The 17,829-nt window shown below is 37.6% G+C and overlaps 1 pseudogene; it reads right to left on the bottom strand.

Moving 5' to 3' along the window:
* Positions 1-3,380: 3,380 nt before the first annotated feature.
* On the bottom strand, positions 3,381-3,796 carry LOC110284405 (annotated as a pseudogene).
* Between the last annotated feature and the right edge of the window lie 14,033 nt (positions 3,797-17,829).

The following is a 17,829-nucleotide window of genomic DNA, read 5'->3' as shown; positions in this document are numbered from 1 at the left end:
CAGAACCCTTTAAACCCAGGCATTTTTTTTTTTTAAAGATTTATTTATTGATTATATGTAAGTACACTGTAGCTGTCTTCAGACACACCAGAAGAGGGAGTCAGATCTCGTTACGGATGGTTGTGAGCCACCATGTGGTTGCTGGGATTTGATCTCTGGACCTTTGGAAGAGCAGTCGGGTGCTCTTACCCACTGAGCCATCTCACCAGCCCCCAAACCCAGGCATTTTTGAATGGTGCCTGAGAACTTAGCGTGCTTGTTTGTGTCTGTATGCTAAACTGTGAGGTATGAGGAATCAGACCACACACAGAAAGCTGGCCTTAACATGGAACGCTGGCTGGGTAACTTCTAAATGAAAGATCTGAGACTACCAAAATTGAGATAAACCGTGGTGCTCCCTCTATGGCCACTTTGAGCACGCTGGGCACTCTGTGTGCCTGACTCTACTCATATGAAAGCTGTATTGCTTTTTGCTTGGAATAGAGAATGTGTTAGCATCATGTAGACTATTAGACTTTTTTTGTTTCTGACATGATTTCACCTGAACACCCAGAATGGCTAAGGAGATTAAATATTTATCCTGAGGGTGGTAGAGGCAGGAAATATGAAATTACTTTTTACAAATATAAAATGTCTTTGAAGTTGTAAAAGCCTGTGCATAATTTATAATTTAACCCTGAATGCATTTGTGTTTACTTCAAATGTTTTGCTTAGATTCTTTTGGTGCAAACACTGCAAATTTACTTGAATCATTTATGCTTGAAAAGGCAGCTTGAGTTGAAGATTCTCACAGGAGTCAAGGCTGGTTTCAGCAGAGAAGTTATTCTTCACTGGCACTGTGGAAGTCCCCTGATGCCCTCTGCCTTGCTTGTTCCCTCTCCTGGGTCATGATCATCTGCTTTCTGACAGTTATATGGAGAATCGCATAAACATCCCAGTCTTGGGGAATTCCCAATTCTCAATGCTGGAATTCCAACATTCAGAAGCAAATACCTACAGCCTTTTCATTCATGACAGGAATGCGAACTGTGTGGTTCAGGTTGCTCCACTGAAGCCAGTGACCCTCTATGGCCAAGAAGGTAGTAGCTCTTGGCTCCTTAAAATGTATGAGTATTTCTTAGGAACAATGGGAAGGATGGTTGATGGACAATGGGAAGTTATGTACAGACAACAGATAAAGATGATGTCCCAATTTACCCTCCACTATGAAAAACAAATGGCAAAAATTTCACAAAGTCTTTCCTCTATAGTAAGAATAAAGGTATTTAAGGATTAAGGCTAAATTCTAGAATTATAGAGTCCCATTCAGGGTCTAATGAACATAAATTTCCTTTAATGGGAACAGAAGATTTTATTATTCAAAGTAAAATTAACATTTACTAAATGAAGCACAGTGGAATTTAATAATGTGCTCTTTACATTATATACAGGCCAAAATAGAAATAGTCATTTTTAAAAATATTCCTAAGATTCACAAGAATTAAAATAGAATAACTTCAAATTTGAGTGACAGTTTTTTTCAATAAATAGCTTTATTGTGTTGCAATACATTACATAATTTTTTCATTTCAGCTTGCTTAAATATCCAACTCACTTGTATGAGTGTACGCAATCATAATGAGGGTTGCAGTTTTCAAAACTCTGACCACCAAGTAACTAGACATTTCTTCCTTTACCCACAGTTACAAACTGTGAGCCCATGTGCGAGCATAGACTACACATTGCATAGAAGCAGAATCACACAGCATTTGCACTTCATATTTGCTTTATTTCACTCAGTAAGCTCAAAGTGCATCTACATAAATCAGAACTAAGTTTTCTCCAGGTTGGAGATTTCCATGCACATATATACCCCTTTTTCTTTATTCATGCATGTGTCATTCAATGTATTCTTAGATAGCTGCTACCTTTTGGTTATTGTGAAGATGGTCATCTGATGACTGATAGCTCTGTTTTTAGTTCTGTAGGTACTAAATCTGTGACCAGAATTTCTCGGTCTTAAGGTAATTTTGCATGTTTTTTTGTGAAAAACTAGCAAACTATTTTCCATAGCTGCAGTTTATTTTATATTTCTACCAGCATGTGTAGGGCTTTGAACATCTCCATATTCTCACGGCCACTTATGGTCCCATTTCCAAGGAACTATAGCTGTCTCAGTAGCTAGAAAATACCATCATCTTATGCTCTTGATTTATATCTCACTATTGTTGAATATTATAGAGCATTTTTGTGCATTTATGAGTTATTTGTACGTGGTCTTTGAAGAAATAGCTATCAAATCTTTTGCCCATTTCAGAAAATTGCTGCGTTGTGGTTCTTATATATTCTTTATGATAAAACCTTATCAGGTCCATGCTACAACTTTCCTATTGTGTGATTTAACTTTGCCCTTCTTAGTGCCCTCCGTGTGGCTCAGAAGTTTATAATTTAGGTGAGTTACAGTCTATATGTCTTCCTGTTCCTATAACTGCTTCTGTTATTGTTGATAAATTTTAGAAGCAAAACAAAGTCATGAAGAATTTCCCCTATGTGTGTTTGTGTGTTTTGTGGCTTTAGGTTTTTATTTAAATCTTAATCAGTCTGTCTCTGTCTCACTCTGTCTTTGTCTCTCTGTCTGTTTCTCTCTCTGTATGTGTTTGTGTGTGAAAACTGTGATGCATGCACATACATGGTTGAGATGTTTGTGCTCACATACTTATAAAGGACAGAGGAGGATATTTAGTATTCTGCTACTGTATCTCTCTATTCCTTAAAAGCATTGAGGTTAGTCATGGCAATGCTTAGCTTTTGTTTTGTTTTGTTTTGTTTTGTTTTCTTTTGTTTTGTTTTGTTTTGTGTTGTGTTGTGTTGTGTTGTGTTGTGTTTTGTTTTGTTTTGTTTTGTTTTGTTTTGTTTTGTTTTGTTTTATACGAGTACTGGGAATTTGAACTCAAATGCTTACAGGGCAGGTACTCCAATCCACTGAACAACCTGTCTGACCCAAATTAGGTCTTCAATGCAATTTGAAATAACACTTGCATATTTTCTTTTCTTTTTCTTTTTTTTTAAACTGTTAAGAACAATTTTGTGGTTTTATTGTATCATGAGGCATTGAAACATCTGAACAAATCAATATCTGGGCGGTTGGTGAGGCAGCTGCTTTCTCCTTCACTTCTTTGGGTTACTAGAGCAACTTGTCAGTAGATTAAAAAACAAAACAAATAAACCAAACCCGACAATTGTTTGCATTACTTAAGTCTTTACAAGGCATGCGCTGGTACAACACAAACTTCCTGTCAGATGCCACTAGTCTAGCATCCAAACATCATGCACAACACCAAGGTGTCAGAAGCGCCCTGCACCCGCTCCCGCCTCGGCCCTGCTCCTTTGTGTATGATAGGTCAGCCGAAGTTGTGCAGGGCAAGCCTGAACATGTCATTGGTGCAAACCCAAGCATCGTTGATGTTCTTTAATAGATACATCTGGTGGAAACCCATGATGGGATCTTCATCAGCCTAGAGCTGGCCCACAATCATGGTGATGATGTAGCTATCTGGTGTAGGCTGGTGGTCCTGCGCCGTGATGCTATGCTGAATTTTCTCGAATGGAAGGCTAGATAGCTTCTCCACAATGGCAGCTTTCCCCTGGAACTGCTGTCCTTCCCACGTAAGGCAATGATGCATCAATATAAATTGCGCCTAGTTGGGTTCTGTCGTTATCAAATAACTGGTAGTAATGCTGAATAAAGCTGGATCCAGTCTGCTCCCAAATTGGCTTGTCTCCCATCCTGGAGAGTCACCCACCTCTGAGACCCATGGGGCTGGCACAATGGCGGCAGCGGCAGCGGCATCCCAGCGCGGTCTCCACTTGCATATTTTCAATGGTAACAATTGTAACTTTTTTTTTTCCTTTGTGGAAGTTCATGCATTCCAGAATAAATTGTTGGCATCCTTATTATTTACATTTTGGATGCTCTTGGCATATTCGTTGAGCTTATTTGGTCTTATTGGCCTATAACCTTGTGTTATATATCACGGTTATCCGATTATAGTAAATTATAGTATGTTTTGAGAATAAGCACTATAAATCCTACAATTCTTTCAAAGTCTTTTTCCTATTTTGTGTGATTTTGTATAACTTTGTGTCCTATTATGTTTATTATTCAGTTATAATTAAATTACAGTTAAATTACAGGATAGGCTCCCATTTTTAACCAAAAAGAAATTGAAATAATAAGGATTAATTAAATTAATAAGGATTCTGGTAAAGTTGATATTTTCACATTAAACTTTTTCATGTATGAACATAAATGTTTTTAGTCAGTTCTTCTCAAACATTTCATGAGCAAAACTTTGTAGTTTTTATTGCAATTTTTCCCTTCAGTTAAATTATTCATAAATGTGTTTTATTTTTCCAGATCCTATTGTAAGTAAATTTAAATTTTATTGTTCAAAAATATAATTTGCCTGGCATGGTGGCACACGCCTTTAATCACAGCACTCCGGAGGCAGAGGCAAAGGAAGGTGGATTTCTGAGTTCAAGGCCAGCCTGGTCTACAAAGTGAGTTCCAGGAAAGCCAGGGTTATACAGAGAAACCCTGTCTCAAAAAAACCAAATATATATATATATATATATATATATATATATATATATATAATTACTTTATAAAAATTATTTCTACTAGATTTTATTTTACTTTAATTTTTTTAAAAAAATTTACTTATTCACTTTACATCCTGCTCCCTGCTCCCTGCTGGTCACCTACTTCCACAATCCTTCCCCCATTCCCACTCCCCTTCTCCTCCCTTTTCCTCTGACTGAGTGGGAGCCCCTAGGCATCTCCCCAACCTGGCACCTCAAGTCTCTGCCAGTCTTGGTGCTTCCTTCCAACTGTGGCCAGATAAGTCAGCCCAGCTAGAAGAACATATCCCCCACTACAGGCAACTGTTTTTGGGATAACCCCCATTTCAGTTGTTTAGGACTCACATGAAGACCAAGCTGCACATCTGATACACATGCGCAGGGAGGTCTAGGTCTAGCCCACATATGTTTTTTGGTTGGTGGTTCAGACTGACAGCCCTAAGGGTCCACAATAATTGACTCTGTTGGTCTTCCTGTAGACTTCCTATCCCCTTTAGGAAAGGGAGGGCTGGAATCCTTCCATAAGAGAGTCCCTAAGTTCCATTCACTGTTTGACTGCAGGTGTCTGTTATCTGTCTAAGTTAGCTGTTGGATGGAGCCTTTCAGAGAACAATATGCTCCTGTCTGCAAGCATAGCAGAATATTATTAATAGTGTTAGGAATTGGTGCTTGCCCATTGGATGTCTCAAGCTGGGCTGGTTACTGGTTGGGCATTCTCTCAGTCTCTGCTCCAGCCTTTGCCTGCATTTCTTGGAGACAGGATAAATTTTGGGTTGAAAATGTTGTGGGTAGGTTGGAGTCTCTATAGCTTTGCTGGGGTTCCTGCCAGGCTACAGGAGGTGGCCTCTTCAGGTTCCATATCCCTAATGTAGTGAGTCACAACTAAGGTCACCCCCAGTGATTCTTGGGAGCCTGCCTTATGTAAGGTCTCTGTCTGTTCCTGGAGATGCTCATCAGCTCCTCAATCTTGTCAGTTGCAGATTTCCATTCCTTTTCATGGCCCTCTAGCCCTATCTCCTGTTCTTCCTAACACCAAATCCTGAACACTGCATTCCCCTCCCCATTCTTACTCTCTCCCATTTCCCTTTTTCCACCTGCCTCTTATGACTACTTTATTCCCCCTCTTAAATGGGATTCAAGCTCACTCCTTTCTTTAGCTTCTTTGGGTCTGTGGAGTGTATCATGCTACCTGCATTTTATGGCTAATATCCACTTTAAGTAAGTACATACCCTACATGTCCTTTTGTGTCTGTATTAACTCATTCAAGATGATATTCTCAAACTCAATCCATTTGTCTCCAAGGTTCATGATGTTTTTGTTTTTAATAGGTGAATAGTGTATTGCATTGTGTCGATGTACCATTTTTTAAACCCATTCTTCAGTTGAGAGACATGTATGTTGTATCCAGTTTCTTAGTGTGATTAATAAAGCTACTATGAATATTGTTGAGCAAGTATCATTATGGGATGTTGGAGGATCTTTTGGGTATATGCCAGGAGTGATACAGCTAGGTCTTGTGGTAGAACTAGTCCCACAAGTTTCTGAGAAACTTCCAAATTAATTTCCAAAATGGTTGTACAAGTCTGCACAGCCACCAGCAATGAAGAAGTGTTCCCCTTGCTCCACATCCAAGACAGCAATGTACTATCTCTTAAGTTTCTTATTTTAGCCATTCTAATGGGTGTAATATGAAACTTTATAGCTGTTTTGATTTGCATTTCCCTAATGACTAAGGACTTTGAACATTTATTTAACTGCTTCTCAGACATTCAAGATTCCTCTGTTGAGAATTCTCTGTTTAGTTCTGTATTATTTAAGTGGATTATTTGTGTTGTTGTTGTCTAACTACTTGAGTTCATTCTAAATTTTGGATATTAGGCATCTGTCAGATGTAGGGGTGGTAAAAATGCTTTCTCAAACTGTAGGCTGCTGGACTGTCTTGTTTGACTTATAGAATCTTTGCAGTTTCATGAGGTCCCATTTATAAATTGCTGATCTCAGAGCCTATGCCATTGGTGTTCTATTTAGGAAATTATCTTTTGTACCAATATGTTCAAGGACACTTCCCACATTCTCTTCTATGAAATTTAGTGTTTCAAATTTTTATATTGAGGTCCTTGATTAAGTTGGACTGAGGTTTGTGCAGGGTGATATTATGGATCTATTTCATTCTTCTGTATGTAGGCATCCAGTTAATCTAGCTCTATTTGTTGAAGATGCTTTCATTTTCCCACTGTATGGTTTTCACTTCTACATCAAAATTCAACTGTCCATAGGTGTGTGGGTTTATTTCTGGGTCTTAATTTCAATTCCATTGATCAATGTGTCTATTTCTGTACCCGTACCATGCAGTTGTTGGTGGTGGTTGGTGGTGGTGGGGTTTTTTACCACACTATTGCTCTATAATACAACTTGGGGTCAGAGATGGTGATTCCTCCTGAAGTTATTTTATTGTTCATGAATGTTTTGGCTATCCTGGGCTTATTGTTTTTCCATATTGCTATGTCAAGTTATATAAAAACGTGTGTTGGAGTTTTATGGGGATTGTTTTTAATCTGTAGATTGCTTTTGGTAAAATGGCCATTTCCTCTATGTTAATCCTACCTAACCATGATCTTGTAATCTTCTGATATCTTTTTCAATTTCTTTCTTCAGGAACTTGTCACACAGATTTTTAACTTGCTTTATTAGAGTTACACCAAGATATTTTATATTATTGATGGCCATTGTAAAGAATGTTGCTTCCCTACTTTCTTTCTTGGCCCATTTATCAACTGTATAACGAGGTCTATTGATTGAGCTAATTTTATATCTGACCACTTTGATGAAGTTGTTTATCAGCTATAGGAGTACTCTGGTAGAATTTTTGAGGTTGTGTATATGTATTAACATATCATCTGCAAATAGTGATACTTTGAGTTCTTTCTTTCTAATTTTATCCACTTGATCTCCTTTAGTTGAACTATTGTTCTGGCTACAAATTCAAGTACTATATTGAATAAACAGGGAGAGTGAGGGCAACCTTGTTTTATCTTTGATTTTAGTGGAAATGCTTTAAGTTTCTCTCTATTTTGTTTGATGTTGGCTTGCTGTATATTGCCTTATGTTTAGGTATGTGCCCTGTTTTCCTGATTTCTGTAATACCTTTAATAGGAAGGGGTGCTGGATTTTATGAAAGGCTTTTTCAGTGTCTAATGAGATAATCATGAGATTTTTTTTCTTTCAGTTTGTTCATAATTGGATTTTGTTTGTTCATAATTGAACCATCCTGCATCTCAGGGATAAAGCTTACTTGATCTTGATGGATGATGTCTTTGATGTGTTCCTAGATTCAGTTCTCAAATATTTTATTGAGTACTTTTATATCAATGTTCATAAGAGAAATCTGTCTGAAATTTCCTTCTTTGTTGAGTCTTCGTGTGGTTTAGGTATCAGGGTGGCTATGGTATCATAGAATGAGTTTGAAAGTTTTCCTTCTGTTTCTTCTTGGTGGAATAGTTTGAGGAGTTTTGGTATTAGCACTTCACTGAGAGTTTCATATAATTCTGTGTTGTGGCCCGATTCTGCACTAAAACCATCTGGTCCTTGTAACTTTAATTGTTTTTAAGCCTACTTTTTAAAAATTAGATATTTCCTTCATTTACATTTCAAATGCTATGCCAAAGATCCCCTATACCCTCTCCCCGCCCTGCTCCCCAATCCACTTACTCCTGCTTCCTGGCCCTGGCATCCCCCTGTACTGGTGCATATGATCTTCGCAAGACCAAGGGCCTCTGCTCCCATTGATGATGACTGACTAGGCCATCCTCTGCTACATATGCAACTAGATACAAGCTCTGGGATGTACTGGTTATTTCATATTGTTGTTCCTCCTATAGGGTTGCAGACTCCTTTAGCTCCTTAGGTACTTTCTCTAGCTCCTTCATTGGGGGCCCTGTGTTCCATCCAATAGATGACTGTGAGCATCTACTTCTGTATTTGCCAGGCACTGGCATAGCCTCACAAAGAACAGCTATATCATGGTCCTGTCAGAAAAATTTTGCTAGCATATGCAATAGTGTCTGGGTTTGGTGGTTGTTTATGGGATGGCTCCCTGGTGGGGCAGTCTCTGGATGGTCCTTCCTTCCCTGTCAGCTCCAAACTTTGTCTCTGTAATCCTTGTATGGGTATTTTGTTCCCCATTCTAAGAAGGAACGAAGTATCCACAGTTTGATCTTCCTTCTTCTTAAGTTTCATGTGTTTTTTAAGCCTACTTTTAAAGATGGTTCTTAAATGCTTTAATTTCCCTTCTAGCATACCACCTACCAGAGGTAGTAGAAAAGAAAGGCTATGGAGGAAGAGGACTCTTTAGAAATGGTTGATTGGAGCAAATCTGTATTGTAAGGAAATTGGCAGTTCAGTTCACAGGTCAGCAGTGGCAACTCAATCCACTCACAAATACTTCATGGACATACCAGCAGTCCAATTCAGTAGAGTAGGTTTAGCAAATGAAAATAAGCAGAAACAGCCAGGCCTCAGCTTCAGCACAAGTTAGCAGGCAGATCATGGTTAACAGGAAGAACATAGAAAGGTCTTGGCAGTGCCTCTCTCAGCAAAGCAAAATGATCAGTGAAGACTCAAGACCAACAAGCATTTCACAGCTAGTTCTACAGTCTTGTCATGCTAACTCTAGTCATTCCATTGAGTCCTTGTTATACTCCCTCCAAACATCCCGTGTTCTCCACACGTGTTGCCTCACCATGATTCTTACCTCATCACTTGAGTCTTAGAAAAACTACATGTGAGTCTGTCTCAGATGACGTCACTCTGGCAGTAAGTCTGAGTCTGTGGAAATAATAAAAGGCAGTAGCACACCACCAGAAGTTTGATTGATGCAATTCTCCTGGTAGAGTCCTGACAAAAAGACCTTAACTACACAATGTAAGGCAGACCAACATGTTCATGTTGTTAGTGAAGGATCCTTCATCACATGCCTTTTCAAGTGCTTGTTTTAGGAGAATGTCTTTTCATCTGTGTTTGCTTCAGAGAAATGTTAGTTACTTTATGAGGCTGCCTTAGCAAAACATCCTTTCCCTTGTCTCCTGTTCAAGAAAACACTCCTTCACATATTTGCCCCAGCAAAACACTATCCAACACAACTGACTTTTTTCATTTGATATTTTTTTCATTTACATTTCAAATTCTATCCCCAAAACCCCCTATAACCTCCCCCGCCCTGCTCCCCAACCCACTTCCAACAAACAAATTCCAACTTTTGAAAGAAGCCTTGAGTTTCCACTTCAGGTCCTGGAATTTGTTTGTTGGAAGACATTTAATTCTGCACTTAAACCATCTGGCTCTGTGTTTTTTTTTTTTTTTACTGTGGGGAGGGTTTTTTAAGACTGCTTCTATTTCTTTAGGTGTTATGGAGCTGTTTAAATAGTTTACCTGATCTTGATTTAACTTGGGTAAGTAGTATCTGTCTAGAAAATCATCCATTTTACTCAAAATTTTCAATTTTGTGGAGTACAGGTTTTTAAAGGAAGACCTGATGTTTCTTTGAATTTCCTCAGTGTCAGTTGTTATGTCTCCATTTTGCATACTGGCATCGTTTATTTGTATACTGTCTCTCTGCCTCTTGGTTAGTTTGGCTAAGGGTTTGTCTATCTTGGTGATTTTCTCAAAAAATGAGCTGTTAGTTTCTGTGATTCTTTTTATTGTTTCCTTGGTTTCCATCTGATTGATTTCAGCCCTGGTTTTGATTATTTCCTACCTTTTTGCTGTGCTTGCTTCTCTTTTTACTAAAGCTTTCAGGTATACTTTTAAATTATTGATATGAGAAGTTTCTGATTTCTTTATGGAGGCACTTAGTGGCACACGGTGGTCTGATAAGCGACAAGGCATTATTTCAATTTTCTTGCACCTGTTGAGACTTGCTTTGTGACCAGGTATATGGTCAGTTTTGGAGAAGGATCCATGAGGTGCTAAGAAGTAGATATGTTCTCTTGTGTTTGGATGAAATATCCTATAGATGCCTGTTAGGTTCATTTGATTCATAATTTCTGTTAGTTTTATTATTTCTCTGTTTTGTTTTTGTCTGAATGTCCTGTCAATTGGTGAAAGTAGGGTGTTAAAGTCTCCCTATATTAATGTGTGGGGTTGGATATGCACCTATTTAAACATAACAATGTTTCTTTTACAAACATGTGTGCCCTTGTCTTTGGGGCTCAGAATTGAGATATAATTTTGTTAAATTTTCCCCTTGATGCTTATGAAGTTTCCTTGCCTGTCCCTTTTAAGTAATTTTGGTTGAAAGTCTATATTATTAGATTTTAGAATGGCTATTCCAGCTAGCTTCTTAGGTCCATTTGATTGGAAAACTTTGTCTAGCCTTTTACTCTGAGGTAATATGTATCTTTGTTGCTGATGTGTATTTCTTGTATGCAGAAGAATGACGGATCAACCATGAAGCTAGCATAGGACATAAGGCCTGTTGTGTGTTATACTGACTAAAGTTTTATTGTGAAAGCCACATGCAAATATATTTGTATATTCTCTACTGGTCTATTTTTTTTTAATACTGTAATAGTGAAGTTGAATGGTTTTAACACAATTCTGGGGCTGAAAATCACATTACTTACTTTCTGGGCTTTCACACAAAAAGTTAAAAGATACCCACTTTGGAATTTCAGTTATACACTTAAACACCTTAATGTTAATATGTCTAAACATAGTTGCAAAATAGCTCTTTGAACCACTGGCATTCATAACTATATGGAATAAAAGAGCAATTTTAAAAGGTAACCAAAAAATCAATGTTATGCAAATTAATAACCTGGACTCATTTGAGGTTTTCTTGAAGAGACGCAATCCATAATGCTTTCTCTGAGCTGAAAGATTATTTATCTCATTTTAGATTTCATTTTATTTTTGACTGTGAAAATAACTCTTTTGAATCATGGTTACTATCATTACCATCTTATTTTCTTATTTTCTTTTTTAAGAATAAATTTGCTAGATGTCCTTGCAAAGATTCCTGACATTGAAAGCTGGCTATATAGTTCATGCCTCTTCTTCAGTTTGAGCCCCTTGAGAACAAATTCTCAAGAAAGAACATCATATAAGGAGTGTTCTCAAATCAGTTTTGGGAGCAGAACTGTTGAAGACAGAGAGAAGCACAAAGGCAGATCAGATCTGAGCTTAGATGTTTTAGCTTAGTACCTTATTCTGCTGCTGTGGGTGGTGCTGAACTGTATGTCTTGTGATCTTTGTTGACCAACAGCCAAGGGATGGAGCTTTTCTTCTCATAGTACCATTCAGAATTTGCTTAGGAATGAATAACCTCTTTCCAGTAGGCCTGCATACAATGACTCTAGTAGCCTGAGAATATATCTATTAGGACAGATATAAGTGTCATATCTTATGGCAGAGTACACAGAGGCTAGGGGAACAGGTTCTGAATACTAATAGGAGTCTTAAATGCAGTTAGAATACCATACTCACTCCATACTTCTAGCTACATTGGAAAGAGAGAACACAATGAAAACTATTCAATGTCTGTTTACTGTTGTAAAGTTGCAAGTGTACATGAACAGCAGGCCATGCTGGCCTGCAATGTGAACACATTTTAAATTTATTTTAGACTTTATAGGCTTCCAAATTCAGGTTGTCATAATAGCTTCCTTTAGCAATATCCTACTATTTTATGTAATAAATAAATTATACAGTCTGGGGTGTTTTGTCATAGTAACACACAGAGAGACTAAGAAAGTGCCTTTTAATAAGTAAATAAAAACATAAGAATATTAGTCATCAGTATATAAGATATGAACTACTAAGTTTATACACATGAATGACTCATAAATAAATCTTCCTAAATAAAGAAACTAGTCTGCAAAGTCATATCTGCATGATTCTCTATGACATATTATAAAAAGCAGAGATTAGAAACATATTAACATTTATAGTAGAATGAAATATATTAAAATAATAAAGTTTTTCCAGTAGAAAATAGACCTGATAAAAGAATAGAATTAGATAAAAGGGAGATATATCAACAAAAACCAATTTTTTTTGCAAATACAAAAATGATATAGAGTAGTACAAAAGGTCTATACTCTAGTTGGTAAAATTATTTACCATGGAGACATGGGCTCACAGATTTGAGTGACTATTCTATTATTCTGAACTTGAATAAATTAACAATGGATGTAATGGTAAGAGCCCAATTTCTTACTGTCAGAGAAGGACATTGTGCAAGAGCTAGAATGAAGTGCATGCGATTGTACTAAAGCTTGGCTTTGGGATGAGTCTCTATTTAGCTTCACAAACAAACAACCCAAATGTATAAAAATAACTGTAGACATAAATGTATATCTGTAGATTTTCATATTCAAGACTGAAAAGCAATGGCCTCTTAGTAGGACAAACTTTTTTTTATTTAATATAGCAAGACCCTATTTCTGAAAACCTCCAACAAAACAAAAGTCACACAAAACACAAATATTGATTACAAACAAAAGGAGTTGGTTGATATAGAACTTTTAAAAAAGCTTTTGACACTGCTTGTTTGGCCAACACTCTGAGACCAGATAAGCCGCGGAACTAGGGGAAAATGAAATACTATTGTTCTTCTAAAAGAATGTAGCAGCAAAATGACTCCGACCAATATTCTGCTATTCAAATAGATCAACGTTTTAACCTTAAGTGAGGCCCCTTGACCAGCTGTAGATGGCCAATACAAAACAAACTCAATGCTATTTTTGGAGATGTTTTGACTCATAACAATTTGTTTGAGTATTTATTTGTTTACCTTAATTTTATTTTGCTTATCTATTACAGTTTCTGATTTGGGGTTTTAATGGTGTATGCATGTGTTTCTCATTTTTGCTTTGTTTTATTTTTCTGATTATATGTTTCACTTTGTTATTTGCTTGTTTGTTTTCTACAAAGTGAGAGAAAGAAGGCATATAGTTAGATAGATGGGGAAATGAGAAGGATCTGGGAGAAGACAAGGGAGGGAAATTATGATTAGGATATACTATATGAAAACTATTTTGAATATTTTTTAGTTCAAAAATAAGTGGAAAATTGTATTTAATTTGTGAAGTATCTGACTATCTTAGTCAGGGTTTCTATTCCTGGACAAAACATCATGACCAAGAAGCAAGTTGGGGAGGAAAGGGTTTATTCAGCTTACACTTACATACTGTTGTTCATCACCAAAGGATGTCAGGACTGGAACTCAAGCAGGTCAGGAAGCAGGAGCTGATGCAGAAGCCATGGAGGGATGTTATTTACTGGATTGCTTCCTCTGGCTTGCTCAGCCTGCTCTCTTATAGAACCCAAGACTACCAGCCCAGAGATGGTCCCACCCACAAGGGGCCCTTTCTCCCTTGATCACTAATTGAGAAAATGCCTTACAGTTGGATCTCATGGAGGCATTTCCCCAACTGAAGCTCCTTTCTCTGTGATAGCTCCAGCCTGTGTCAAGTTGACACAAAATCAGCCAGTACATCAATGGAGCAAAGAAAGAGCTATGCACACTATTATTTACAGTTAAAAATGATCTAATAGCTCACTCAAAATTTCTTTATTAGAAATTTTAAGGGAAATTTCATTTATACTTTGAAAACAGAATTTATTTCATCAATTAAATTTAAATCATTTTCTACTCAAGTATATTAAAATAACAAATATTTTAATTACCATCCTAAAAAACTGCCTGAGCTTTGAATTTCATTCTCTTATAAGATTATTGAAAATTTAAGAAGTTTTAATAAGGCCAAGAATAAAATAATTCAGGTGATAATTCTGGAAGAAGAGAATGAAAATATTTGGAAAATCAGAGATGTATATTTGTCCAAGTCTTTGGATAAATAAGAAGCACATGTTTCACTTTATTCAATTAAAATCTATTGATATGATAAGCATACAATCTTAACTACTATAAATAGGGGCTTTCTCTTCAGTAGTTAAGTTAGTTGCTTCTCTTATCACCGTAGCAAATACTGGCAAAGCCACGTCAGACAAAAAGGATTTATTTATTTCTGCTCCTTGTTTAAGGGGATATTTGACTAACCTGATGGGAAGTCAAAGCAGTGGGAGCTGATTGGTCCTTTTGGGAAAGCAGGAATGAAACGTCAAGCCCTGACACTTAGTGGCCTACATATCCATCAGTGATAGAACCCAAGATAACGGGTAGGTCAGAGAATTAGATAAAGAGGGGACCAGGGTTTCAGCTAAGTGAAAGATTGTTTGCCTAGAGGAGGGCTGGTGACTTCACTACATATACATGCATGCTGTATTATGTTTAGAGAAGTATAGATGGACTAAAATATTCAGTAGGTGACTTTAAAAATATTTTGGTATTTCTTCAGTAAAATCTCGTAACTCTGAAAACATACAACTGAGAAAAGAAAAAAGGCAGAGCTGCCAGATGAAGTAAACCCACTACTGCACTTCAAAGGTGAGGCACATGGAGCTTGCATTTGGAGGTGCAGATTGACCTAAGCATGGGTCTACAGCTTCTGCAGCTCCATCAGATCTGCAGCCCATGCCTTTGAAAACCTCACACAATCATTCAGTCATTTCTGAGATCTGCAGGTTGCCTCATGGTTCAAGCATTCATCTTTTCCCCTGTACTCCCTGCTTGCCCTTGAATGTTTATAGCCTAAAATAACTGTCCTTCTCACCATGACTCTGGGATTCTTCAGTGTCCTGGCAATCTGTTCTTTATCATTCTGCTTAATGTTAAATATTTTCTTGTATTTAAAACACGTCTCCTTATTATGTTGATACTGTACATCTGAGAAGAGTTTTTCATGAATACCCTGTCAGGAATGTCAGCTTGCTGAAGGAAAAGAGCTTCCATTTCCCTTCCACAAGCTCTTACATTGCCAAATGGAAGCCCCTCAGACAGCACAGGTGACTGCCAATAACTAACAGATTACCTACCCCAGGGAGCTCCCTACATAGAGAGTATAGATAGAAGCTGGAATAAAAGACCTCCTAACACTATGCAGTTTTTTATCAACAGTTGGTGTTATCATAATTGGAAAATCCATGCTTGTGTTTTGCCTCTGGCTAACCACTGCCTGCATGTTATAAGCCATAGCATAAAAATGGTTCAAGAAAAGCTCTTATAGGACCTTCTGTTTTCCAGCTCCTCTCCATTTTCAGTGCAGCATTAGCCAGCTTGATACTGTGGGCATCCAATAGTCTGCTATAGCACCCTGGAGCTACTTACTATCTCCTTTTTATGTTACAGGTGCCAATTTCCAATTTCAATCCTCTATCCAACTCTGGAGCACATGAAAGGTTAAGTTAAGGACAGGTGACATTTACTTTCATTCTGAGTATTGTTCCCTGCCCTTGGTTGATGAGAATGATTAGTTTAATGAACCATTGTGTAGGTTATGATAGAGTGTGTGTGTGTGAAGTACTAGAGACCTAAATAGACGCATGGGAGTCTTCTGTTTCCTGAGTCCTTTCTTCTGATCCTGAACCCTGTGTTACTATATGCCTGACATTGAGTAAGTAGTTGCTCCTTACAACTTCTTATTGTTTTCTATACCACAAATTTTGCCTGTTAAGTAGCAGGCTCATAATGTCTTTCAGGTGTAAGGAACTTCATTTACGAATACTAAAAGTGAGAGAACCATTGATGATATGCTCACAGACAGACCCACTCTGGCATGTCATAGGAACAGAAGATATAGAGATGTCTTTTGGAAACAAAAAACAAAACCAGATAAGATTGCTTTAAAATGTTGGCACAGCCCTGGGTAGTGCCTCCAGTGACAAACAGCAATCAAGGTGAGGCATACAGGAACCAGGTAAAACTTGAAGTCATCAGTTACCACCAGCAAGGTCATTGGAGTTGCCTTGCTGGGCCATTCCTAGAGCTGGAGAGATTGTTGGTTTTGTTGTTGGGGTTTAGTTGATGGGACAAGAACAACTGCATTTGGATATCCAGCTTACATAATTCCAATGGAAGCGCCCAGATCCTCTGCTGAGGATGTCTTCCCTGAATAGAATTTTAATTGTCCCCCAAACAGACAGCTACTGAAGTGGGCCAAGTCTTCCTCCACGCTGACAGAAAAAAAAAAAAAAAGTACTTACTTCCTCTGGTATCCTTCCCATGAGGCTGATGAGCTGTTAACTATAAGCTCCAGCTGATAATAGAGTAAACTTGTCTTAAACCATATAGCATGACAGTGGCTGTTCTTTGACTTCAAAGTAATGCAAGGTGCAGGGAAAGTCCCCAAACTACTCCTTATCAATCAAATCACCCAGAAGAAATTTGAGGCTTCCAAAAGTCTTGATAACTTTGGTTTTTATAGTTGACTAAGTAACTGGGATTGGAGAGAAGGCTCAGTAGTTAAGAGCACGTCCTAGTTTTTCAGAGAATCCACATTTACTTCTGAGCACCCTTGTGGGTTTGTTTTACCATTGCCTTTAAGTCCACCTCCAGAAGATCCAGTGCCCTCATGTTCTTTTCTGGCCTGTGTGGTAACATGAATATAAGTGGCATACATCTACACAGACACTCAATGTACACATAAATAAAATAGAAATAAACATTAAGCAAAATTACATGACTGTCTATTTTATAACTTTTAAAGCATAGGAGCCTTTTCATAATAAACAGCTATGAACATAAATATTCCAGTAGAAATTTACATAAATACATACATATAAAATGATCTATTAGTTTTTATTAAGTACCCTCACCAAATTTTGGACTCTTGTACAATAGACCCCCATACTTAATGCTGTACATTTACAATTATAGCCTGGAGATAGAGACTCATCCTTCCCCTGTGGACATTTCAGCCTGTTATTGCTTTGGTACATCAGTGCCTAGAGACATCAGTTCCAATGTTAAGCAAAAGGGCAAGTCTTATGACCATAGCTTTCCAGAGAGAGGTACTGATGCACAAGTCCACTTATTACCTTTTCAGGTCTGTTGCAGTGTCTCCTCAGCAAAGTGCCTAGTGTCTCATGGAAGATAAAGTGTGCAAAGGTTCTCTCAGTCCTGTCTCTGTGTCTTGTTATCTGTATTTTAGTTTTTAGCTTTCTTTCAACTTTACTCATGTATGTATAGTGACAGACAAGTAGACCAATGGAACAGAATTGAAGACCCAGAGATGAACCCACACACCTATGGTCACTTGATCTTTGACAAGGGAGCTAAAACCATCCAGTGGAAAAAAGACAGCATTTTC

Source organism: Mus caroli, chromosome 17 (genome assembly GCF_900094665.2).
Source record: "Mus caroli chromosome 17, CAROLI_EIJ_v1.1, whole genome shotgun sequence".
NCBI lineage: Eukaryota > Metazoa > Chordata > Mammalia > Rodentia > Muridae > Mus > Mus caroli.
Note: the sequence above shows the minus strand (reverse complement) of the source record. Positions and strands in the feature narration are given on the sequence as shown.